Source organism: Leiobunum rupestre, chromosome 2, assembly GCF_980474605.1.
Source record: "Leiobunum rupestre chromosome 2, qqLeiRupe1.1.hap1, whole genome shotgun sequence".
NCBI classification, from domain to species: domain Eukaryota; kingdom Metazoa; phylum Arthropoda; class Arachnida; order Opiliones; family Sclerosomatidae; genus Leiobunum; species Leiobunum rupestre.
The window spans coordinates 74,009,541-74,018,470 of record NC_143385.1 but is presented as its reverse complement, the minus strand read 5'-3'; positions in this window follow the sequence as shown (position 1 = coordinate 74,018,470).

The window sequence follows — 8,930 nt, the reverse complement described above, 5'->3', positions numbered from 1 at the left end:
TGGGCAAACCAATACAAAAGCTGTTAAGGCCATGTTATTTCCTATTATTAGATATATAAAATACCACCCTAAGTTGAAGGAATAAAACTTGCGCACCACCCACCCTTATGATAAAATCTGTTGAGAGCATGTGATTTCCTATTGTTTGATATATAATTTACCATCCTACGTTAAAGGGTGGGCAACGCCCACCCTCTGCATACGTGGGTGGGCAAACCAATACAAAGCTATTAAGGCATTGTAATTTCCTATCATTAGATTTATAAAATGCCATACTAAGTTCGATATCGATGTGGAACTAAAATGGAAATAACGTAGTATTCAAATACTAATCTCGAAATTGGTCGGTATACGTTTTTCTTCGTTAAAGGGATTTAAATAGTTTTCAAAAGGACTAAAAGTAAAAACATTCCTTTTTTAATTGCTTAACCACGAGGACTGGAAAACGTTTACTCTAAGGCTTCTTTCCTTTCAATACCCCAAAAGGTATTGTTTTAAAAATGAAACAGTAAAATGGGTAAATTAATAAACCTTTTCAGAACCTAAATGGTTTGAAATAAATTAAAAGTCCAATTTTATTCGTTCTTTAAATCTTAATAGTATATTTTAAAAGTGTATATTATTTTTGGTGTCGGTCTCAAAATATTAGCATTTAGAGGAGGTGTCGTACTTATTGTTATTTGGTTACTTATGAAGAATGAAACCAATAACGAACTCTTTACAATAAAAGGTCCAAAATCCCTCTCACTTTCATTTTTTAGCGAAATATCCGTCTTCAAAATTTACCATTTCCAAGTCTATAAAGCATCACGTAAAATTCTTGACACCAGAAAATTGTTTTTTTTTTCTTTCCCGAAATGACAATCAGGTGTCAGATTACTTTTTCTTGGCAGTCACTTAATATTTGAAATATAAGAAGGAAGAAAACTTTGGAGGGAACTTCTAATCGATGAAACTAAGAATGCTCTTTATTCATTTTCATTTCGGAGTATTTTAAATATGCATTTAGTTTGAGAGTCTGATTTTCAAATATCGAAAACTGACAGCCGTTACATTTTATCTAAGGCTTTTCTCAACAAAAAATTTAAAGCAATATTTATGTTTGTAATATTTTCTGTTGGTTCGGAATATGTGATTACAGAGTGCTCTAGCAAGCACAAATTGAAACCATCCAATCCTCAAGCGTGTTCAATAAGATCCTATTCGCACGAGGCGACATTTTTACAAAACATTCTTGGTGAACACGAGTCGAAAACCGAGTCCCCCCTTGTCAGTGGTGAAAATATTCCCACAAAGTGTTGACCAAAGAAATCATTTTGTTTCATAAATTTTGAAGAACGACCGGTTTGTGTGATCGAGGCTGAGCTCCAAATACTTAAATCTAATAATTTTCGTGCATGTCCTTTAGATAACACAAAACTAAATGAAAATTATAATATTATACACCTTTTTAACATAATTTGACATATTTTGTAGTAGATGAGGTATTTTTAAACCATTTGTGGAGCTTTTCAACAAAAGCACAACGTGTTTGGAAACCAAATTCGAAAGTTATGCTCACTAAAAATATTCGCTCATATTAATCGTTCTTAAATTCCACTGGAAGAAACAACTGAAAAAGAAATTACGAGAGTCCAAATCAATTATATTTCGAAATTTGCGTAAAAATAGTGTATTACAAATATTTATTTAATTTATTCAATTTTATAGATTTTTAAATTTTATGTGTATCATGTATTTTATATTTTTTGATAATTATTTGTATGTGCTCGCCATAAGGGAGTCACCCTGTAGAAAAACGGTAGGTATTCAAGAAAACCACATGAACCATGCTTTCATTCATTCATTCCGTCATGTTTCCTCTGAGAAATGAGAGTCTGTTTGGAAGGGTAGTGGGTACCGTATGAACAAAAAATGTGTCGTACATAACATATTTACGAGTGTGTACTATATGACATCAATTTTCTTAACTGCCAACAAAGCATTCCTTTAGCGCACATCCGAGGCAAAAATTATAGGGGCATTCTTAACTAATGCATTTTTATTCTATACACTTTTTTAATGTTCGCTTTCTTATATTACTGTGTTGCCCCTTAACACATTAATAGCTAGTTTACAAACTGGTTTATTTAGGAATTGAGATAAATTCTATGATTAAGCTGTATCAATAAGGAATTATTAACACTTTAAGGCTCCTCCCAATCTCCCAAGTTTGTAATATATCTCTTGTGACAATTATCCATCCAGGCCATAAAATTAATTTAAAATCCTTAAAAGTCTCTAGATAGCGCCAAGGTTAAGCAAATCAAAAACCCCATTTTGAAAAGAGTAAGTTCTTAGTGTCATATCTATAAAAATTGCAAAAGTAATGTAGTAATTGAATTATACTAAAAAGAAGGTTAATGAAACATTAAAAAAAGTAATGGGTTAGTCCAATTTAAAAATACTCGAGGATTCTAATTTGGAATTTCTTTCAAAAATCACTTACCTCGACTTGCTTGGGCCTAAGGTAATTATTACATCTCCGAAGGGACTATGCCACCTAGGAGGTGTTTTACCATCACCGTGTCTGTAGGTCTGTGGGTCTGTCTGTGGGGCAAAGTGTAATAATTGCGTACACAGTTTCACCACGTTCGCAGATTCTTGGAATTAGGGAAATGGTTTTTGCAAAAAGTCCTCTTTTTGTCATTCTGTGTAGTATAATTTTCTTTTGCGAATTGCGATTGTACGTGATGAATTTTAGACTTATGGGACGGACCGAGCGCTGAGGGTTATGGTAATCGTCTCAACGTCCAAAAGGCAGGGTTTCCACCTAATGTTAACGGTATACGTCATAGTATCATTTTGCTACCGCATTGGGTGGGTTTCGAACCCAAACCCCCCTGCATTACAGGCGAGTGTTCTACCACAGAACCACCGATACCTGTTACGTTTGACTGAAAATTATAAGCTCAGCTTAAGCGGAAGAGTATATTAATAGTTTTTAAAGTCTTATCTTTTTTACGTATGAAATTGTGAAGGTCAAATCTTGATTTAGCGCAGTCAGCAGAGATAAGAGGGTTAAAAGGTAAAACCCGTGGGTGGTTCACTTAGTTAGTTTTGGTCTATCGGTACTTTTGAACCTTTAAGTGTCATTTATGTATACATTTTCAAGTGGCATACAACGCGATTTACTCTTAACTTCGTAATTAAAGGGGAGCAACAAGCACACAGCAGCCCAAGTAACCCGGCACAGCTGGCACCGGAGATCCCGGTGGGCCCCAAAAGGCCGGGAAACAGGGCCGCCGTGCCCGCATATGGAGACCCGCCGCCCTCATCAGGCTACCCAATCCGCCGAGGCGGCCAGGGTGCCTGGACCCTCTCCGTTAGCCTGAGCCAAAGCTCAGTATCCAGCCCAAACCTGACCGAAGTCGGAGGTGGAGATAGGACCATATGATCGGAGCTAACATCTCCCAGTGCGCCACCGCTCTTATGGGTTACAAGAGCCGGACCCCGACTCCCCAGTAAAGCCACCAGTTATTGCACACTGCGACCCCTTTAGGGCCGCTGCAAATAGACACAGAAAACATGTTTTTTTTTAAACTTTCTATAAAACATTTCATAAAGTCTTTACATGGTTTTCAACAGAATGTATTTAAGGTAAGCCACTGACATTTAGTGAAAAATGTTAATACAATTTATATAATTTTATTTTTATTTTTATATAAATTTATAAATATAGAACAGCAATATTTGTCCTTGTTTTAAACTGTTAATTTGACTTTCTCTTTATTATTTCTTTTATACTTTCATAAATGTAAAATACGACTAACCGAACCTGTGATGGAGTCAGTCTGTTGACATTTACGTATATCTCATTTTTTGAGTGTACTAAGATCTTACTAAATTCTACTTTTGTTATATAAGCAAAATAATTGCATCATTCATTAGCAATGTGTTTAGGTGATATGTTAAACCCTTAAACGTGTTTCGATTACGCTTTTGTATAAGTTGAACGGGCTCTTTTTATGTTAAATGTGTTAATATTTGCGGTTTGCATTTGTATCAGTAGTCAGATATTTTTTATTCCCATTTTTCACTCAGTCAAAATCCAGTCTCCCAGACTTTGCATACTTTTAAACAAAATTAACTGTATGCAGGAAACCATACGTTGACCTAGTATTGTTTATCCTTTCAAATAAACTATAGTAAGAACCTACGGACCGTATTGGTCCGCCATCTCAACCGTCACGGTACTGGTGTTAGCATTTTCACTTCGTCAAAAAAACCATGTTTTGTTACACTTAAGATTAATAATCATATTTCCATTAAGGGGGAAATCACTGTTGCTATTGCCTTATACAGTTTTAATTCAAGGAGGCAATGACCACTTTATGAAAAAAAATTGAGAACGCAGAATAACGTTACTTTGGGTACAGATAATGTCACAGACTTTCTAAGGATTTTTAAGACCATCCAATCATCGACAGTAAATTAAGAGGACAGGTTTTCGATACCCTTCCACAGTGCATTTTATTTCTCCCCGCGTATCAATCAACTTGAGAGACTACGAGGGAGTCTTGCAAGGTCGTTTGTACCACGTGATCTTAAAATTTCAAAATGGCAATCTAAAGCGGTTGATATTGTTACGTAATTTATTACGCTTTATATATTTTAGTAATTTTTAATTTTGGTTTTTTAATTCAATAAAAACTATCAACTTATATTTAGTATATCATATCTAATCTATAAAACCCGAAAAAATACCTTTTGGCGTAAAAATGTACATCGTGTGTATCTTATTTCTTTTTTCGAACAGTATCATCCACTCTTAGCGATACTTGTTTTTTTTTTTTTTCAAATAACCTTGGCCGACTCCCTTAGTGTGATTGGTTTACGGGGGCTAAAAAGCAGGCTTTTTACCGATCCTCTAAAATCTACGGTATATTGTACTCAATTGTGGTTCATCCGCCTCGCCAACCCCAAAGTGAGGGTTCCGTTGAAGATACTACAATTTTTAGAGGTACGTGATAGCTGTAATCTTTACCTCTCCGAGGGGTTATACAACCAGCGTATCCGTCTGTGGGTGTGTGTGTGTGTGTGTGGCCTGCGAACACGTTCGCATTTTCGGGGCAAAGGGTAATCACTGCGTACCGTTTTGGCAGTTTAAAGGTTGGCAAAACCACCGTGTGAAGGTAAGCGTTAACGGATAAATTTGCGATTGCGTTGTGTTTTTTTTTTCTTCATTAACGCCCACCGTCGCTACGTTCGTTATTGGTGCGTATTCTCCAACTCCTTCTTATTGACCTTTGGGACGGACCGAGTGCTGAGTGTTATGGCAACCTCTCAACTTCCCATGGCATGGTTTCCACCAATTCTTTACGGTATTCGTCTTAGTATCAATTTGCGATCGCATCGGGCGGGATTAGAACCCAAGACCTCCTGCTTCACAGGCGGACGTTAAGAGTACGAAATTTTGGTTTAATTGAAATAGAATTGAAATTGAAATAATTGCATCGAAGAAATTCTAATTTAGCGTTTTCTCTATTGATTAAAAACAAATGCGCCACCCAGGTTTGGGAATTTAAGTGCACCATACACTTTCATAAAATATTAAGTTCACTTTAATAGAACACTTTTAGATCATAAGAACATTTTTAGTTCATATAATGTGAACGTTTTAAGAACGTTGAAAAGTGCTAAGAACATGATTAGAGCACTTTTAGGACACTTTGTATGTGTTCTTCAAACATTCCTGAAGTGTATGTGATCTTAAATCGATACCGTTCTAGGTGATCTTAATGTGTTTTATTGTGTTCTTTAAATGTACCTCAAATTTGCAGTGTATTAAGAGTCCATAGAAAACAAGGTTTCCGCCCTAACGACTGCCAGCCGACTCAGATTTTACTATCATTTTTAAAGTAAGCTGACCTAGGTCACATTATACAGTACTAAGGTAATGCTTAGTTTTACAAGAGCGTTGCAGAGGTAGGTGTAAGACTCCTTTAGCGGCTTTTGTAAAAGTCACTACAACCGTCACCGCGACAATGTTTAATATCCAATTCACGTCGTTCGGTGGTACAAAACCTCCCACCGACAGAAATCTTGGTTGCGGGGAATCTGTAGACGGTGGTTTTAAAGCGCTTGTAGAGAAACCCTATCACAGCATGCATCGGGACTAAGGGAAAGAGGGAGAGCTCGTGCAGATAAATATTGAATGCGATCCCTCCAGCCTCACAGACGGGCGAAGGGGAATACAGTATCACATTTTCTGAAGGTGGATCTTGGGAAATATAAGAAAGAATAATTCAACGAAAAAGTGATACATTTTTAAATTCAACAATTTTATTTCTATGCCAGTTCGTTGGTACCAAATGTATGTATGCTTTTTAGGTAGGCTTTCTATTATTTGAGACATAGCGTTGGCATCTTGTTTCTAGTTAAATCTACCAGTAGAAAAATATTCGAATTTCCTGTAACCAGACACGAAAAAGAAGTCAAGTAATAAAAACAATACAAGAATAATACATGGGAATAATTAAAATTTTGTGGCTTGCCAAAGTTAGGAGAGTGTATGAAAATAAGTCGATTTGGTTACAGCGAGGAACAGAAATGGAAAGTTTTGTTGAACAAACATGAAGCTCACGAACTTCATTAAAGAGACAGACCGAAAGTTCAAAAGACCTGGGGAAAATCTCCTTCCATCTTTTGCTGAGAACTTCCTTCAATCTATTTCTGCGAATTCAAGATAATCGTGGGGCCTTAATCAAAACAGCAATAATTTCTCCTAATGAGATTGGTTCGTGAATTTCGACGGAAATAATCGGGAATAATCGATATGTCGTTTAAGTTGGTTGCCAAAAAATCCTCTCTTAAAGGGAATATAACCTCAAGTCGTTTTTTATGTTTTTTATGCTTTATTATGTAAGCAATTTTGGCGAAAAGTCACTTAACAGCGCCAAAAATATCTAAAGTCTTAGGAATACGTCTTGGATTTCTAATAAAAACAATATCAGAGTAAATGAACAATTAAACTTTATTAACTTCATTAAAAAAACCACTGTAGCATAGTGAAACTGTTTTCTTTTTTAATGAAGGTATTTAAATAACTAGGTGTTAGAACAACATAAAAAATAAATATAATTAATTACGATTATAGCTAGCTTATTATTGTAAAAAGCTTTTCTGTGCCAGTTCCACGGTTCTCTGACTGTCGAAAAAGAAATATAACAATTGTAATATAGTTAAAACACTTATTAATTGGAAATATATATGCAACGACGGATACTTGATGGCTAAGTTAAAATAAATTAAAAATAATTATTTTGTAAAAACATTTTTCCTTTTTATTTACATCGTTAAAACACTAGTTTGCATTTGATTGATATTTATTAAACTCAAAACGTTTTATGATGTCATGGATCATCAATAAGGATTAACTAATAGTTTGGTTCAAAATATCTAGCAACTAAAAGCTTGATAAAAGTCAACTACATATATAAACTAGCCCGAAATGTTTTTATTTAAAATAAGCGCAGTATGGCTTCTTTAAACCTCTAGGAGGTAGAAGTCGGCACTTGCCAAACATATTTAAACAAAAAGGACACTAAATTAACTGACTGAGAAAGACTCGAAATGTAGAGAACTGCTTTGAAGAAGCGCACAAAATGAAATGAAACTCTGGTAAAAATAATGTCTTAACTTCGTTAAGATAAGAGTGACCACCGGCCTTTCGAACACGTGACCCAGTGGGCGAATCACAAACCCCCAAATAAGCTGGAGCTTTCCAGTTTTACCCCCATGGTGAAGGCCCACCCCTTCTAGGACGATATTGCGCTTATCAACAAACGACATTCTTGACAACACGGTAGCTCTCGGACGAACAGGTGTCAGGGGCGGGGGCCCCCTTTCTCGATTTGCATCTTGTGGGGGCAGAGATTTCGGTCTTTGAACTTGCCACGAGGTGGAGGGGAGCTAAGGTCCGAAGTCATTTTTACGTCTTACGATAACGTGTGCGGCTTATGGAAGCAGCTGTTTTTTTTTCCAATGATCCACCTTTACAAATAAACTCGGAATGTTAACACCGATTAACCTACCCTTTTTAGGGCGCAGGGGGTCCCTGAGGGGGCTTGTTTTCTAAAGTGGAAAGCAAAGATTACCGGCCGTTCAGGAATAATAAAAACTGGCAGTCAACTAGTCATCTTTTCAATAAAGTAGGCACCTTTTTCGTAAATTGGAGGCCTAAAGTAGGCACCTTTTTCGTTAAATGGAGGCCTAAAGTAGGCACCTTTTTCGTTAAATGGAGGCCTAAAGTAGGCACCTATTTCGTAAATTGGAGGCCTAAAGTAGGCACCTTTTTCGTAAATTGGAGGCCTAAAGTAGGCACCTTTTTCGTAAATTGGAGGCCCCAAGTAGGCCTATAGTTCTTAAAATGAAGGCCCCCTAAGTAGGCCTGAAATTTCTCAACCTAGGCCTACCGCTGGCGACGCTACTGATTTTACCTGCAATTCCAGTTTACATAAATATAAAATATAAATATAATATACTATAATATAATATAATATAATAAAAAATGGGCCAGTTCTCAACTTGTGGGAGCTAATTCGGACAATATGCAGTGCATGGAAAATATTTTTGGTATAATCCTGAATCGGAGAAACCAAATAAACATTGTAACCCGTACACCTGAATAATTGGCTTTAATAGTCACTGAATGACTTAGAAAAAAAATTGTTTTTTACTATAATTTGATGACGGAAAAACGCCTTTACAAGGTTAATTGTAATAGGCTGATTTGAAATATTAAAGCTAGAAACTATTATGCATGTCCACTTCAATATCATTTGACAACATCCAGAAAATTTATAAAAGCAGAGTAAACGTTATTTCGTTAATATTATATTTTATTGCCTTTTGAAATCGAACAGTTAATGTAAAGTGAACCGATATCA